At 44.4% G+C, this 17,519-nt stretch overlaps 1 protein-coding gene and 1 pseudogene across 3 annotated transcripts in view; one reads left to right on the top strand and one right to left on the bottom strand.

The window, feature by feature from the left end:
- PRICKLE1 (prickle planar cell polarity protein 1) overlaps positions 1-17,519 on the top strand; it is a 317,824-nt gene that overhangs the window by 36,188 nt on the left and 264,117 nt on the right. The window lies entirely within an intron of this gene.
- On the bottom strand, positions 9,920-12,702 carry LOC120306800 (annotated as a pseudogene).

Genomic DNA, 17,519 nt, shown 5'->3' with positions numbered 1-17,519 from the left:
ACCCTCTCCCCCTCATGAAGGACATGCTATCTCACCTTTCAAAGGGGAAGATTTTCACCAAGCTAGACCTAAGGTAAGCGTACTATCAAATTAGAATTAAGGGAGGAGATGAGTGGAAAACTGCCTTTAATTATCCCTTAGGATGTTACCAATTCCAAGTCCTTTTTGGGCTACAGGGAGCTCCTGCTGTATATTCATGCAGCTGATAAATGATGTACTAAGGGAGCACCTATACAAGGATGTGCTCATTTACCTGGATGACATCCTTATATTCACAGAGACCATGGACGAACATGTCAAACTGGTCAGAGCAGTCCTAAACAAACTACGGGCAGCCCACCTCTATGCCAAACTTTCTAAGTGTGAATTTCATAAGGATAAAATAGATTATCTGGAATACTGCATATCCCCAGAGGGCATAGAAATGGACCCTGCAAAAGTCCGGGCGGTACTAGAATGGGCACCACCCCATATGAGAAAGCAATTGCAGAACTTCCTGGGATGCGCCAACTTCTAGCAGCAATTTATTCCCTCTTTTGCCCAAATAGCCTTACCAATCACGAACTTACTAAAAACCAGAGGGGACGGAAAAGCCAAGCCAAGTCAGCTGTTAAAATGGACAGTAGAATGCTAAGCGGCATTCGAGAGGCTGAAAAAGCTGTTTTCTGTAGAACCAGTTCTAAGGCACCCCGACACCAACAAGCTTTTTGTATTCAGGCAGACACCAGTGACGTAGCAGTGGGGGCTGTATTGTTACAAAAAAACGATGAAGGGGCATTACAGCCCTGTGCATACACATCGAGAAAACTCACTGAAACAGAGCAGAGGTGGGCAGTCTGGGAAAAGGAGGCATACGTAGTACGATGGGCTCTTCTCACATGGCAGTCACTTTTTGGAGGGGAACAAAATTCCTTTCCAAGTGTGGACTGAACACAAGAACCTGGAAGCACTAAAGACGCCCAGGAAACTTACCTCTAAGCAAGCACAGTGGTCACAACATTTCCACTGGTTTAATTTCACAATGAAACATCTGCCGGGGGGGGGGACTTCTTGGCAGACACGTTATCCAGAATGCCACAATATAATAGCACTCTGGCTAGTATAACAAAACCACTCATGCCAGAAACGCAACTGGCAGCACGTGTAACTACCTGAGCACAAGCCAAACTCCAAAAACCATTAGTGAGCTAGGCAGGAATTGATTTCAGAAAAGCAATAGAAACTGACGAATGGTTCCTAAGTCACAAGAACCTGTGCACTATCATAGATGGGCTACCCTGGATGGGGAAAAAACTATACATGCCCAAAGTCAGAGACTGGCATTCATGCAACTTTGCCACAATTCAAAATCAGTAGGCCACTTTGGGTTTGTGAAAACATCACACCCAGTTAAAAGGCAATTCTGGTGGCCATCAAGGACATTGAAAGCTACGTAGCCAGCTGCCCAATTTGTGTGTCTGCAAAAAGATTACAAGGAAAATCACCTGGGCTGCTACAGCCGGTAGCAACCCCCTCGGCACCTTGGAAGAAGATCTCTATGGACTTTATAGTGGAGCTACCAGAGAGCAATGGAAATACAATCATCTGGGTCATAACAGACCTGTTTTCCAAACAAGTGCATTTTATTCCCTGCTCAAAAAATCCCTATAGCAAAAACGCTGGCAAAACTGTTTGTTCAGCACATATATCGATTGCATGGAGCCACACAGCGCATCCTATCAGATAGAAGAGTGCAATTCACATTGGAGTTCTGGAAGGAGTTTTTGACTCTGTTAGGGACCACCCAGGAGTTGTCATCTAGTCATCATCTGCAAACAAATGGTGGGACTGAACAGTCAAACTCAGTACTAGAACAATATCTAAGATGCTTTATTAATTACCAGCAGACCAACTGGACCAACCTACTCCCATTCACTGAGGTTGCTTACAACAATGCCATTCACTCCAGCATGGACTAAACTCTGTTCCAAATAGCCACAGGGCAAAGTTTTAACCCAATGCCACAACTTTCCCCTGCAGAACCTGCCATCCCTTCGTTAAAGGAGTGGATTGCAGCTATACTACTCTTACAGCTGGTTTGGAATCCCTCGGTAGATGCATGCTTGGAGCAGGTCACGGTCCAGCCTTTGTTTGAAATAGTGGATCAGGGACTGCTCTAGCCATTGTCCCAAGTGACCAGTGATTCTCCGGAACTCTCAGACATACTCGTTCGCCAGGCAACCTCTCTGCCTCAAGTGATGGATCTCCTTCTCTGCTTACAGGGCTTGGGATTCATCTTCAAATCTGACTCCCACCTGTTCCATGAATAAAATCACATCCAACAACTCCGGAGCCTGTTCATTATGAAGGTTGGTCACCCACTCCGCTACCTCACATTCCATGTTGGGTGTCACTGCATTCACCATTGTGACATCATCAGGATAGGCATGGGCATAATGATCCATATGAGCCCACACTTGGTTTAGAAAGAATGACAACTTTTTGGAGTCTCCATCGAAAGTGGGCTTGATTGGTGGTGGCTCCAGGTGTTGTGATGCCAGGTATACTGGTTGCTGAGCAGCTTGCTGATTTTGGGATGAGGCTGCATCATCCTCCAGAATCTCCTCTGCTTGGCACCCGGGCTCACTGAGTGAGGCTGCTGCAAAGGGCTTTGCTGGGATTGAGAGCTTGAACCTGCAGCTGATGGAGGAGTGGGTGAAGTGGCACAATTGCTAGCAACAGGACTGGGACTTCAGCAAGGGGGTGGTAGCGATGGATAAGTTTTCACCTTACTCCCCTTTGCGCACTCACATTGGGCTGCAGGAAACTCTTTTTTCATTTCTAGCCATTCAAATTTCTCCTTCAGCTGCTCGACTGAAGGTCTGTGAACTGCAGTCTGGTACTTCCAGTCAGGGGAGTTGATCCCTTCTCTTTCTTCTACACTATGGAAGATGACCCTGGAGCGGAATTAACAACAGGTCCTATTCAGCAGGCTTAGGGGTGCTTCTGCACTGAGGAATCGGTTCTGATTCATAGATGTCTGCCAGAATGGTGGTCCCCTCTTAGGGCATCAACTTCCCTGGCTGTATTATCTGGCTCTTTGGCCAGGCCCCTGTCATCAGACCCTCTTTGGTGGCTGGAACAGCCACCTATGCTCCAATGGCCAAGCCCCTGCTGCAACCAGCAGCGGATTCCTCTTTTTTCTCCATAGCAAGATCTTCATTGAGTCTTCACTGTCCTCCCAAAGTGGTGGGTAGGCAGCCAGGGCTCAGCACCCCAGGACAGAAAGCATTTTGAGTGAGATTTAGTTTAATGTCAAGGTTCCGATAGACAAAACCAAATAACTCAGAACTCTGAGGCTTGAGATTTCCTCAAAGAACATGTTTATTGGTTACATAGTATTGGCAGGGTTCAAAAGTCAAACCAAGTCTGAAGTTCCCTTTAGAAAGCAACAATATTACAAAGTTGAACTTCCCACTCCAGTGCTATGCAATTAGCCACGTTCTCTAATAGAAGAGTTTGGCGGACTTTCTAACTAAATACTCCAGCCTCTATCTAACTGACAGAAATGACTTGGTTCCCACGGGATAGTGAAATCTTTATACTAGTAGAAATCCTCCATCCCCTTCTCAATCCTGTGGCAACTTAAAATGAAGAAAATGGCTGCAGCCAGGTTCATTGTAGAGTTGATACCAGGAAGCAATTGTAGAGCTTCTGAGCTTTATGAACTTCCACCAATTTATTCCTTCTGTCACCCAAATAGCACTCCCCATCACTAACCTCCTAAAGATGAAATGGAAAGACAAGCCTAAGCCTAGACAGTCTTTAAAATGGACTTTGGATTGTCAGGCAGAATTTGAGAAACTTACAGTAAACAGTTTTGCCACTGAACCTGTCCTGAAACTCCCTGACCTGAACGCACCATTTGTCATCCAAGCTGATGCTAGAGATGTAGCTGTGGGGGCTGTACTACTGCAGAAAAACAAATGTGCAGCTGCAACCCTGTGCTTATACTTCTAGAAAACTGTCAGAGACTGAACAGCAATGAGTAATATGGGAGAAAGAGGCTTACGCAGTTCACTGAGTGCTGTTAACTTGGAGGCACTTGCTCAAAGGAAGCAAAGTTTTTACTGAAGAGTGGATTGATCATAAGAACCTAGAGCAGCAGTGATGGCGAACCTTTTGAGACTGAGTGCCCAAACTGCAACCCAAACCCCACTTATTTATCGTCGGGTGCTGGATGGGCATGGGCCACTGGGTGGGTGTGGCTGGCTGCGACACGCGAGGTGGTTGTTTGCCTCTAGAGGGAGGCAAGCGGCTGCAATGCACCCGAAATCGGCCCTCTGCCATGACGCACCTGGTCGTGACATGCCAAAACCAGCCCTCTGCCGTGACGGACCAGGAAGCCATTCACCTCCGGCCAGAGCCAAGCAGCCACGCTGCACCGAACTAGATATTTGCCTCAACGCACAAGGTGGCTGTTTGCCTCCAGCCAGAGCCAAGCAACCATGCCGGGCTGAACCGGACATTTGCCGAGACACACGAGGTGGCTTTTGCCGAGGCAAACAGACGCCTCACAATTTGCAGCATATGTCCGGTTTCAACGTGGTGTGGATCTTTGCCTCTGGCCAGAGGCAAAGAACCAGCAAGTGGCATATATCTTTGCCTCCTCTCAAAGCGCTGGCAGTTGCCTTCCACAGCAGAGGGGCCAAGACGGCGGCTGGGGCTGGCTCCGGGCAAGGTGGGTGGCACTTCAGCACTGACAGGGCGGGACTGCCACACAGGTTGCCAGCCAGGAGTTGGCGGTCTTTTGGGAGAGCAGAACCCCCGTCCACCCTCGTAGCCCAGGTGGCCGGCTCCTTCTGACCGGGGGCGAGGTGGTCACACCCGGCCTTTGACTCCTGGGAGCCGCAAGGGCAGCCCACAGAGTGGTGAGTAGCAGCCTACCATGGTAGGGGGAGGGAAAATTGGTGCCCCAATCAGTCCCCCGAGCCCTGGCCGAGCTACCGCACGATTGCTGTTTCGCCGCCGCTGTTTCCCCCCCTGTACGGATTGTCCTGCCGCTGCCGCCATTCCCCCCCCATACGGATTGTCCTCCTGCTACCGCTGTTTTCCCCCATACGGATCGCCCTGCTGCTGCCACCGTTTCCTGCATGGATCACCCTGCCACCACTGCCGCTTGGAAAAGGCCTCTGCCCCATGGATCTAGAGCTGCACAGTGATTTCACACTCCCCCATGGCCTATCCAGGGGGCAGAGGCCTTTTTGAAGCCTCTGGAGCTCTCATCCATGGCTGTGGGGTGATTTTGCGGTGCCTCAGTGGCCTGGATCAGTAGGGGGGAGGGTGTGAAATTGCTGTGCAGCCCTAGATCCATGGGGCAGAGGCCTTTTGCAGGCCTCTGGAGCCCAGATCAGGCTGCTGGCGCACTGCACAATCACCCCGCTGACATGGATGCGAGTTCCAGAGGCTTTGAAAAGGGCTCTGCCGCCCAGATCGGCCATGGGGGGGGGGTGAAATCATTCTGGAAGCTTACCTGGACTCGTTCTGCAGGTGTCTCCACCATCCAGCCTGGATCCGCCCAGCTGTTGCAGCTGTTCCCTGACTGCCAGTGCAGATAGAAAGAGAGCAAGAGTGCAGGAACACATGGAGAGGGGGCGGGGAGCAGCCTGGCCCCACCCCCCTCTAGGGCAATGGTGCACATGCCCACAGGGTTTAGCTCATATACAGTGCTAAGGTTTCCAGCAGGAATCTGAAGCATGAGTTTGAGATTGGTTTATGGATCTTGGCTTCTTTGGGAATAACAATTACTACTGATTTTGTTATTGAAACTAATCTTGCTGCAGGGAGGAGTCAGGCAGGATCAGCTGGATACTAAAGTGCTGGTTGAAAAGCCAAGGTTTTCCTGGAGTTTGGTGTATATTTTTATGAAAATTCAGCTACTTCAGTTTAAATAGTAAATTTTTACTTGCAGCTACAGTCTACAGAGTGATTGATTTTTGCTTTACTATATTTACTACATCTTTTAGCTTCAGCTAGTTATAGTAATTTAATAATTAGTGCTTTAAAGTGATAAAGTCACAACTATTTAAGATATAATGCCCAATTTTTATTGTGATCAGTTAGGACTATTCAGGAGCATATTAAAATCTTGGACCTTCTGTCATTAAACTGCTAAAAACTGTTAATGGATATTCTACTACTATAAAATGTGGGCGAGAGGTTTTCTGTTTTCTTTAAGAAATTGATAAATATTACCATTATTGAACTTTCAAAATACTTAAATGCAGAATCTTATAGGTTAAACAGAGTGAAGCATCTTGCTTCAGTTTAAAGACAGTCTGAAGCTTTTCCCCCCTAATGCATAAGACTGTTTCTAGTTGCCCAGCAAATGCATTTGTGCAAAAGATCTTACATTTTATTTCTACAGTAGAGATACTATAACCAAATCTATAGATAATAAAGATAAATATCTGCATATGATAAGACTGAATACCTATCTGTTTTTCTTTATGTAAATTTACATGTATTCTTCTACCAAACAAAGAGGTTGGCAAATAATGATTGCATTTACAATTGCTGGATCTTAACATGAATTCTATTGATGTAATTTAAGATCTCTTTACTATTGAAATTGTCACAGCATAAGATGAAAAGTTATTTACTATAGCGCAAAATTAGCTCTCTTGAAAAGTTTATGATGCTGGGTAAGGTGGAAGGGTTAGGGCATTGATGGTGAACCTTTTAGAGACTGAGTGCCCAAACTGCAACCCAAAACCCACTTATGCATCATCGAATGCCAGGTGGGTGTGGCCCATTGGCTGGACATGGCTGCGATGGTAACGGCAGACTGGGTGGGACTAAAAAGTTCAATCAATCAATTCCAACTTTGCAAGATCTTTTTTTTTTTCGTGAGAAGTTGAAATTGACTGATTGAACCTTTTTTCTTTTTGCACATGGCAGCGGAGGCCTAAAGTGAAAAGGTTTTATAAAACTCAGCTGAAGACCTAGGACTAGAGTGATGGCACACGTGCCCACAGAGAAGGCTCTGAGTGCCGCCTCTGGCACCCGTGCCCTTGGTTCGCCACCACTGGGTTAGGGTTAGGGTGGAAGAGAATGATTAATGAAATGGTTGCTTGACATTACAGCCGGTTGTAGACAGATCATTCAGATGATACCAGATACACACATGAAGGACCAGGTTGGGGACAGATCATTCAGGAGAAAATCTAGCTAAGAAGCAATACTAGGTTGTTGGCACAAAACCAGTTCTTCACTAAAGGAGATTATTACATGCACAAAATTTGTATGTGAATTAGTTTATGGATTAGAAAGGCAATAATGCATAACATTTCTCCTGTGAAAGCCCTATGGATTTTGATTATATATTGTATTTTTTAAAGTAGTTGTTTTTTTAACTCAACTGACTAGTGGAGAATTTTTCTTCTGATGAATAAGGATTGTATATATATATAAAATTCATGCTAGTTCTGAGTTTGTTTTCCCAACCTCATAGAATCTCCTTATTCATCAGAAGAAAAATTCTCATCTGGTCAGTTGAATTAAAAAAACAATCACTTTTAAACATACGATTCCCAACCGAATTTTTCTCATACATACAGTTCAAAAAATAACTCCCAGGTCCATTGGTTACCTTGAATTTAGATCCAAGATGATTTGCAGACATTTTCTCACAGTGAAGAAATTCTTGCAATTTTGTATAGATTGCATTAGTTTTTATAGGGTTAGGAATAAAGTGGAGTCAGGGTTTGGCTTGGGATTTGGGTTAGGGTTGGAGTTTTTCCAAATAACTTTCTCAATATTAAGCAAACAGCATAATGTCTGGGTTCATGTGTTTAACAAACAATAATAGATAATAGTTAATTATCATAAACAATATGTTAATTAATCACTCAATAGCCTTCTTCTTGCTAATGTATATTCAAAATTACATATCACATTCCTTTATCTCTAACTCGTTTTTCTAGCCATTGATAGAAATTATCCTATGTTCTAAAGTACACTTGAGTCTTCTTTCTCTTTTATCTTTAAAGTCAATCTATCCATTTCTACACACCCTAGAATTTTCTTAATTAGTACTTTTTCAGCTGGTAAGTTTTCATTTTTCCAATGTTGGGCAAATACAATTCTTGCTGCCATCAGTATGTATAGTATTAAATATCTGCAATCTTTCTCATAATTAGCTCCTATTATTCCTAACAAAATTAATTCTGATTTAAAGTCTATTTGTTTTTTAGTCATTTTCTCCAACCATAAATGTATTTTAACCCCAAATCTCCACCCCAAATGTCCACCAGATATGATAATAAGTACCTGGTCTTTGTTTCCCTTAACTTTTGCCAATCTTCTAATTCTATATTATATCCAAAGTTCTTTGCCCATGTTATCATTGTTCCTTTTACTTGTTCTTCCACCATCTTTAACTTTAACAGAAATCTATAGAGTTTCTTAATCAACTTTTTATCTGTTTTTAGCAGTATCAGATCAATTTCTGTCTGTTCTTTATAAAATCCCATTGTTTTAACATCTTTTTCATATTTTGTTTGAATTTGCAGATATGTCCATCATGCTGGATCAATACCTTGTTCTTGTAAATCTTGTCTGTCTTTCAATTTTCCTTCATTGTCCAAAATATCTTTATAAGTCACAACTCTATTGTAGTTAATTAAATTTGCGTAAGCAAAAGCTTCCATTGTTGAAAGCCATTCAGGTATCTTAATATTTTTTTTTCTTTTATTTTTTCCCATTCTGAAAGAAGTGCATTCCTTATAAAATGTATTTTATTCTTCCTATACCACAGAAAGGCATGCCAACCAATTTGTAGGTCATGTCCCTCTAGGTACAATAGTCTTTTATCTCTAAGCATTATCCATTCTTTAAGCTGTTAAGTCCTCAGCGAAATGGCAAATAACGCATGAAGCAGTTGCAGTTCTCAGGAGCCTCTTTATTAGTGTACAGCATACTGGTTACAAGACGCCGACAATGCCCAAGTCCCTCTGCTCCTTTTAAAGGCGATCCCCGGGCCAAACGGCAACATTTGGCACGCTTGCACTTCGCGCATGCGCACGAGTGCTGGCGACAGCCAGTCTGGTCCCGGGCAGCTTGCACCTGCCCGGGACCGTTGCAACGTCCCGAGCCTGCCTTCACAGGCTCAGGACATAACACCCCTTCCCCCCCGGCTAAGACTATAACCACATAAATAGTAATACGCAACCTCAACAAGAGTGTGAGACCCACACTAGCTCTATGTACCAAGTTATCAATTTGGCTTCCATTTTCCCCCAGTGTTCAATATTCCTACTTGTACAGGAATACCCTCTATTAACTCTGCTTTGCCAGTAGAGTTACAAAATCTTCCAGATATTTAGGAGATCTTCTAGCTCTCTGTGACCTCCGAATTTCCTGGTACCCTCCAAGTACCCTTGACTAGGGGGTGCTATATGCTTGTTCCCATTGTTTGACCCTGATGGTCCCCAAGGACTGTGCTCCAACGCCTGGCCTGCTTGCTTGCCCACCGGGCTCATCAGGCCAGGGCTTTGTTCTCTGCTTAACCTGGTTGTCCTGCCTGGTTGCAGGCTCTCTGGCCCTTCTAAGTGGCTGCTACTGTTGGGCAACTCTGTATAGCCTCCCAGGTCTGCCCTAGACCTATCATGAGGCTGTCTTCCCCCACGTTCCCGTTCCATAGTCGGGCTTTCTAGGTTCTCAGTACTATCCCAAAACTCAGTTGTCCCCTGAGTGATGCCAGAGGTGTTGTAATCGGGATTCGGTTCCTCGACCACCTCCCTATGTGCTTGCCCCTTCCTAGGAACAGTGGCAGTGTTGGGCCAACTAGACGGAATGTGTGCCAGCTCTCTTGCAGGGTGTGAGTTGTTTGGATGCTCCCGGTTATTCTCCCTGACTGGAGTAGTGAATGATGCTGGTGTATAGTGATTATGCCCCCGGGGTAACTCCCTGGCTGGAGTAGGCACTGGTGCCTGAGTTCTAGTTAGACCCCATGAATTCCTGTTTGGAGCACTTGTGGAGTCTTAGAATGGGCTATCTGTGGCTTTCCCGTTGATTACGGGCTGCAGCCCACACCCTTCCCTTTGCCCATAGAGGTCCCCCTCCCCCCCTGGAAAAGAACCAGGAGTCTCAGTAGGAAAGTCCCATCTTGTGCGTAGCTGATCGATATGTCGTCGCAGGACACGACCGTCGTCCAGGGAAACCTCGTAGGACAAAGGACCTGTGACCTTGGACACTGTGGCAGGGACCCATAAATGACCAGGCCCGTAGTTACGAGTCCAAACCAGGGCACCCACTAGCAGTTGTCTAGGAGCCCTGGGGTGTGTGATTTTAGAAGGTAGTCTGTCTGGGTGCAACCGGTCAAGCTTAGTAGTCAGTTTGCGCCCCCAACGAAGTTCAGCTGGGCTCCTCCCGGTAGAAGTGGAAGGTGTAGTGCGATAAGAAAGGAGGAAGTCAGCCAACCTGTGATGCCAATCTCCGTAGGTCAGTTTCTTTAAAGCATCCTTGGTGATGCGAACCATGCGTTCAGCCATACCGTTGGTGGAAGGGTGGAAAGGCGCAGAGGTGGCATGACGAATCATGTTGGCCTGTAAGAAAGCTTGGAATTCGGAAGAAGTGAATTGAGGATCATTGTCAGATACTAAAACATCAGGAAGCCCTTGTGCAGCAAAAATCCCCCTCAGTACTTGAATAGTCTTTGCAGTGGTGGTGGAAGAGACAGGTACAACCTCAAGCCATTTTGAATGGCTATCAACTAGGACCAAGAAGAATTGACCCTGAAAGGGCCCAGCATAATCAATGTGTACCCTAGACCATGGAGATTGTGTTTCCTCCCATCTATGCACAGGAGCCTGGGGCATTTCTGGGCGTGAGCGTTGACAAAGGTGGCATGCGTGCACCTTAGCTTCAATGTCTTTGTCTAACCCAGGCCACCACAAATGGCTGTGCGCAAGCGCCTTCATACGTACAATGCCAGGATGACCCTCGTGGAGGGAACCTAAAACCCTAGTCCTCATTGAAGTAGGAATGACTACTCTGCTGCCCCATAGCAGACAACCCTGGAAAGTGGATAACTCATTCCTTTTAGACCAGAAACTCTGAAACTCAGTACCTGGACAGCTCTCTGGCCATCCAGATAAAACCCAAGACAGGACACGGGAGAGTGTGAGATCTGTGGCTGATTCAGCAGCCACATCCCTGGCATCTAAAGGAGACTCAGGCAAAGCCTGAATTGAAAGGATGTTGATTGTAGGTGCAGGGTCAGCCTCTACTACTGGCAGGGGTAATCTACTGAGGCCATCTTTCCCAGGTTTGTGAATTAAAGAAAAATCATAGGCTGACAGAAAGATAGACCATCTCAGCATTCTGGAGGAGATGATTTGGGGGGTTTGTTTATGAGTGGTAAACAGCCCCAACAAAGGCTTATGGTCAGTGAAGACCGTGAAATGTCTGCCATATAAGAAATCATGGAACTTTTTGATTCCAGCAACAACAGCTAAAGCCTCCCTGTCTGTTTGAGCATAATTTCGCTCTGCAGAAGACAGGGTTCTGGAGTAATATGCAACAGGAACCTGAGTTCCATCCGGTCTGAGGTGGCTTAGTACTGCTCCCACCCCATAAGGAGAAGCATCACAAGCAATGCACACAGGATGGGACTCATTGAAATGTGCAAGCACACTGTTAGAAGTGAGTAAGGCCTTAACCTCATTGAAACTTGCTTCATGTTTTTGTGACCACTGCCACACTGCCTGTTTGTCCAGGAGCCTATGAAGTGGTTCGGCTACATTAGCCTTGCTTGGAAGGAAGGAATTGTAGAAATTCAAAAGGCCCAGAAAGGCCTGTAGTTCGGCCTTGGAATTTGGCCTAGGAGCATGCATAATAGCTTTTAATTTGGACTCAGCAGGGTGAATCCCAGTAGCATCGATTTTGAATCCCAGAAAATCTGTAGAAGGCACCCCAATTTTACATTTGTCCTTCTTGAATTTGAGGCCCGTTTCCCTGAACCTCAGCAGAACAGCCCTTAATCTCTCAGCTAAGTTGTGTGTAGAGTCTCCAGCAATTAAGACATCATCAAAATAGGGGCAAACCCCTGGTATACCCTGTAGTGTGTTTTCCATTATGCTTTGGAAAATTCCAGGAGCCACATTTACTCCAAATTGTAGCCTCTTCACCTTGAATGCCCCCCTGTGGGTTACAATGGTTTGAGCTACAGCAGCAGCATTGTCAACAGGCAACTGTTGATATGCCTGAGCTAGGTCAAGCTTTGCAAAAACATGCCCCCCCCTTGAGGGAGGCCAAAATATGACTGACCACAGGGACAGGATAGGCATGTTGCTGCAATGCCTTATTCAGAGTGCATTTGTAATCTGCACAGATGCGATTGTCCCCATTAGCCTTAAGAGGCGTAACAATGGGGGTCTCCCAAGGGCTGGAGTCAACAGGTTCTAAGACTCCTTGCTGAATCAATTTGTCCAATTCAGTGTCAATTTTACCTTTCAAGGCAAAGGGAACTCTTCTCGCTTTAATTCTAAGAGGGGTGACAGTGGGGTCTAGTTTTAAAGACACAGGGGGTCCTTTGTATGTGCCCAGCTGTGGGCTGAAAACATCTACAAATTCCTTGCAGACTTCCTGTAGGTCTACTGTTTGCAAGCTATTGAGCCCTGTGACATGTATTCCCAAGACCTCAAACCAATCGAGTCCTATGAGACTCATTCGCTCACCCCCTACTACCAATACATCTAATGGACCTTCAAAATCCTTATATTGTACGTTAAGGGTGGCCTCCCCCTTAACACACACTCTGGAGTTTTGAAAGTCTGTTAACACAATGTCAGAAGGCCTCAGCTTGGCCTGAAAGCCACTGCCAGAACAAATCTTTTTGAAAGTATGTATGGAAATGATTGAAAGTGCAGACCCAGTATCCAGTTCCATGGTCAATGGAACCCCTTGTAACTTCACTTTAAGTGACAGTTTTTTCTTAATGGGCTTGTGTGTGCCTGTCCTATAAATGCTTCTTCGCGAAGCACAGAAACCCACCCTGTTTTGGCTGGGGACCCTGGTACCTTTCAGGCACAATTCTTCTGACGGCCCAGACACACAGCTGCAATGTGGCCCTGCTTTCCGCATGCTCTACAGATAGCAGAGCGAAATCTGCAGTCGGTCCTCTTGTGACGACCTCCACTCCTAAGCACTTGGGGACAGCTGAGGGGCTTTCCTTCTGCTTCCCTTCTTTTGTTGGGTAGAGATGGTCTACTTCATCATCAGGATCCTCTTCTGAGTTCGCTTGGACTCCTTCCTGGTGCACGGACACAGCTTCTGGATTACTTCTGATCGGCCTCATGTTCTTGATTGCGCCACCTGCTGCCTCTTCTGCAGTAACCTCTCTCAAGGCATCTTGGAATGATAAGTCTTCTTTAGCAAAAAGTCTCTGCTGCAATTCTCTATGTCTCAGTCCACATACAAATCTGTCTCTTAGCCTTTCTTCTAAGTCTTTAAACTTGCAGTGTTTAGAGGCTTTTCTTAGTGCAGCAATGTACTCTTTAGCTGATTCGCCAGACCGTTGGTCCCTCTGTTCAAAATTGTGGCGCCAAGCAATGACAGACAACTTGGGCTGGAAGTGTTCCTTTAGCAGTTTCTTCAGATCTGTGTAGGTGACAGATTCTAGAGGTGCAGGCGCTGCTATGTTTTCAGCGATCTCAAATGCGTCTTGACCACAAACGCATAGCAGGGTGGCGGCTTTTAAACTATCTTCTCTCACTTGATTGACCTTAAGATAGTTTTCTACTCTGGCCACATAAGACTCCCATCTTTCGATGCGTGACATCGAATTCTGAAAGTCTACCTATTTTTGCCATCTTAGTAGTATAGGAAGGGTCTGTCAGCCAGCTTACCCCCAATGCTAGCTGAATTGGCAGGCAGCTGCTGAGTTTAACGCCGTTTCCTACTGCTCAGGACTCCAAGGTAAGCTTACAACTTGTCTGCAGCGTTGTAAGGCATCCCACCTTCGTCGCCAGTGTTAAGTCCTCAGCAAAATGGCAAATAACGCATGAAGCAGTTGCAGTTCTCAGGAGCCTCTTTATTAGTGTACAGCATACTGGTTACAAGACGCCGACAACACCCAAGTCCCTCTGCTCCTTTTAAAGGCGATCCCTGGGCCAAACAGCAACATTTGGCGCGCTTGCACTTCACGCATGCGCGCGAATGCTGGCGACAGCCAGTCTGGTCCCGGGCAGCTTGCACCTGCCCGGGACTATTGCAATGTCCCGAGCCTGCCTTTACAGGCTCAGGACATAACATAAGCCATGTTAAAATAGTTGCTTGGTAGTATAACCTCCAGTACAGCAGTCCAAATCCTCCACAAAAATGCTTCTTGTAGCATTTTCACTTCAATTCTAGCTTTTCTTTCCTTGCCAGATATTATTGTATTCAGTTCATCAAAAAAGGCTTTTCCCAGCCTTACATGGATCATTTGAAATAAAAAGAGTATTTTTGGTAAGATATTCATTTTCACTGTTGTTATTCTCCTCAACATTGAAAGTTGTAAGTTTTTCCACTTTTCCAAATCCAATTTTATTTGTTTGGAGTCTTACATAGTTATCTTCTTTTATTATTACACATCTAGCTATTAGATAAATTCCCAAATATTTAACTTTTTTAACTATTTGAAGATCTGTCTTTTTTGTTAGTTGGGTTTTTTTTTGTTTTTCTGTTAGATTCTTTGTTAGCACTTTAGTCTTTTCTCTGTTTATTGCCACTTCTCCAAATTTTTCTATTTTCTTCAGAATTTTGGTGCTTGTTTCCAATGGATCTTCCAATATAAAAACCAAATCATCTGCAAATGCTTGTAGTTTATATTTTTCATCTTTTATCTCCAGTCCTTTAATTTCTATATCTTATCTAATGTTTCTATTCAGTACTTCCAATGTTAGTATACATTTTGTTGTTGTTCTTAATTGCGAAGTCATGTCCGACCCATCGCGACCCCTTGGACAATGTTCCTCCAGGTCTTCCTGTCCTCTACCATCTTCTGGAGTCCATTTAAGTTCACACCTACTGCTTCAGTGACTCCATCCAGCCATCTCATTCTCTGTCGTCCCATTCTTCTATTGCCCTCAATCTTTCCCAGCATTAGGCCCTTCTCCAGTGAGTCCTTCCTTCTCATTAGGTGGCCAAAGTATTTGAGTTTCAACTTCAGGATCTGGCCTTCTAAAGAGCAGTCGGGGTTGATCTCTTCTAGGACTGACCGGTTTGAAGCCTTGCAGTCCAAGGGACTCGCAGGAGTCTTCTCCAGCACCATAGTTCAAAGGCCTCAATTCTTTTGCGCTCAGCCTTTCTTATGGTCCAACTTTCACAGCCATGCATTGCAACTGGGAAAACCATGGCCTGGACTATACGCACTTTTGTTGGCAGGGTGATGTCTCTGCTTTTTAGTATGCTGTCTAGATTTGCCATACCTTTTCTCCCCAGGAGCAAGCATCTTTTAATTTCTTGGCTGCAGTCCCCATCTGAGGTGATCTTTGAGCCGAGAAAAATAAAATCTGTCACTACCTTCATTTCTTCCCCATTTATTTGCCAGGAATTGAGAGGGCCGGATGCCATGATTTTGGTTTTCTTAATGTTGAGTTTCAAGCCAACTTTTGCACTCTTCTTCTTCACCCGCATCAAGAGGCTCTTTAGTTCCTCTTCACTTTCTGCCATTAGAGTGGTATCATTTGCATATCTTAGATTGTTGATATTTTTCCCGGCAATCTTAATTCCAACTTTTGATTCATCTAGCCCTGCCTTTCTCATGATGTGCTCTGCATATAAGTTAAATAGGCAGAGCGACAGTATACAGCCTTGCCGGACTCCTTTTCCAATTTTGAACCAATCAGTGGTTCCGTGTCCAGTTCTCACTGTTGCTTCTTGACCCGCATATAGGTTTCTCAAGAGACAAATGAGATTGTCTGGTATTCCCATCTCTTTAAGAACTTATCACAATTTGTTGTGATCCACACAATCAAAGGCTTTTGCATAGTCAATGAAGCAGAAGTAGATGTTTTTCTGGAACTCCCTAGCTTTCTCCATGATCCAGCGTATGTTGGCAATTTGATCTCTAGTTCCTCTGCCTCTTCGAAATCCTGCCTGTACTTCTGGTAGTTCTCGATCCACATACTGCTGGAGTCTAGCTTGTAGGATTTTAAGCATAACTTTACTAGCATGTGAAATGAGTGCAATGGTGTGATAGTTTGAACATTCTTTGGCATTTCCTTTCTTTGGAATTGGAATGTAAACTGACCTTTTCCAATCCTGTGGCCACTGTTGAGTTTTCCAAATTTGCTGGCAAATCGAGTGTAGCACTTTTACTGCATCGTCTTTTAAGATTTTGAATAGCTCAGCTGGAATACTGTCACCTCCACTAGCTTTGTTGTTGCTCAGATTTTCTAAGGCCTATTTCACTTCACATTCTAGGATATCTGGTTCGAAGTCAGTGACCATCTCATTGTGGTTATCTGGGACGTTAAGCTCATTCTTGTATAGTTCTTCTGTGTAGTTTTGCCATCTTTTCTTAATCTCGTCTGCCTCTGTTAGGTCCCTGCCATTTTGGTCCTTTATCATGCCCATCTTTGCATGAAACGTTCCCTTCATATCTCCAATTTTCTTGAAGAGATCTCTGGTCCTCCCTATTCTGTTGTTTTCTTCTATTTCTTTGCACTGTTCATTTAAGAAGGCATTCTTATCTCTTCTAGCTACTCTCTGGAATTCTGCATTCAATTGGGTATATCTTTCTCTTTCTCCTTTGCCTTTCGCTTCCCTTCTTTTCTCAGCTATTTGCAAAGCTTCCTCAGACAGCCATTTTGCTTTCTTGCATTTCTTTTTCTTTGGGATGGTTTTAGTTGCTATCTCTTGTACAATGTTGCGAACTTCCATCCATAGTTCTTCAGGCACTCTATCAGATCTAATTCCTTAAATCTATTTGTCACCTCTACTGTATATTCATCAGGGATATGATTTAGTTCATACCTGAGTGGCCTAGTGCTTTTCCCTACTTTTTTCAATTTAAGCCTAAATTTTGCAATAAGAAGCTCATGATCTGAGCCACAGTCTGGTGATGTCCATGTGTAGAGCCGTCTCTTGGGTTGTTGGAAAAGAGTGTTTGTTATGACCATCGTATTCTCTTGACAAAATTCTTTTTATTGAAAATTTTTTAAAAGTTTTACAAATAAACAACAACCCTCACCCAATCCCTCCCAAACCCACCCCTCCCTCCCCCCTCCCCGAACTTCCCCGAACTGAATATAGGCTTATTTAAAATTTGTTAAAAAAAAAACTTAAACAACATTTACAACTTATAAAATAATTAATAATAATATATATATGATATAAGCATTAAGAAAAAAATACTTAAAAAAGAGAGAAAAAAGAAAAAGGAAAGAGAGAGAAACAAGAAGGAAAAAAGAATAAAATAAAAGTTCATAAGACGGAAACAAAAGAAAAAAAGAAAAAAAAAGCAATCAATACAAATTATGAAAAAGCTAAAT

The sequence above is a fragment of the Crotalus tigris genome, unplaced genomic scaffold, assembly GCF_016545835.1.
Source record: "Crotalus tigris isolate CLP2741 ecotype Arizona unplaced genomic scaffold, ASM1654583v1 scf7180000017753.6788120, whole genome shotgun sequence".
Classification (NCBI taxonomy): domain Eukaryota; kingdom Metazoa; phylum Chordata; class Lepidosauria; order Squamata; family Viperidae; genus Crotalus; species Crotalus tigris.
The sequence above is the reverse complement of the archived record's forward strand: the minus strand, read 5'-3'. Positions and strand labels throughout refer to the sequence as shown.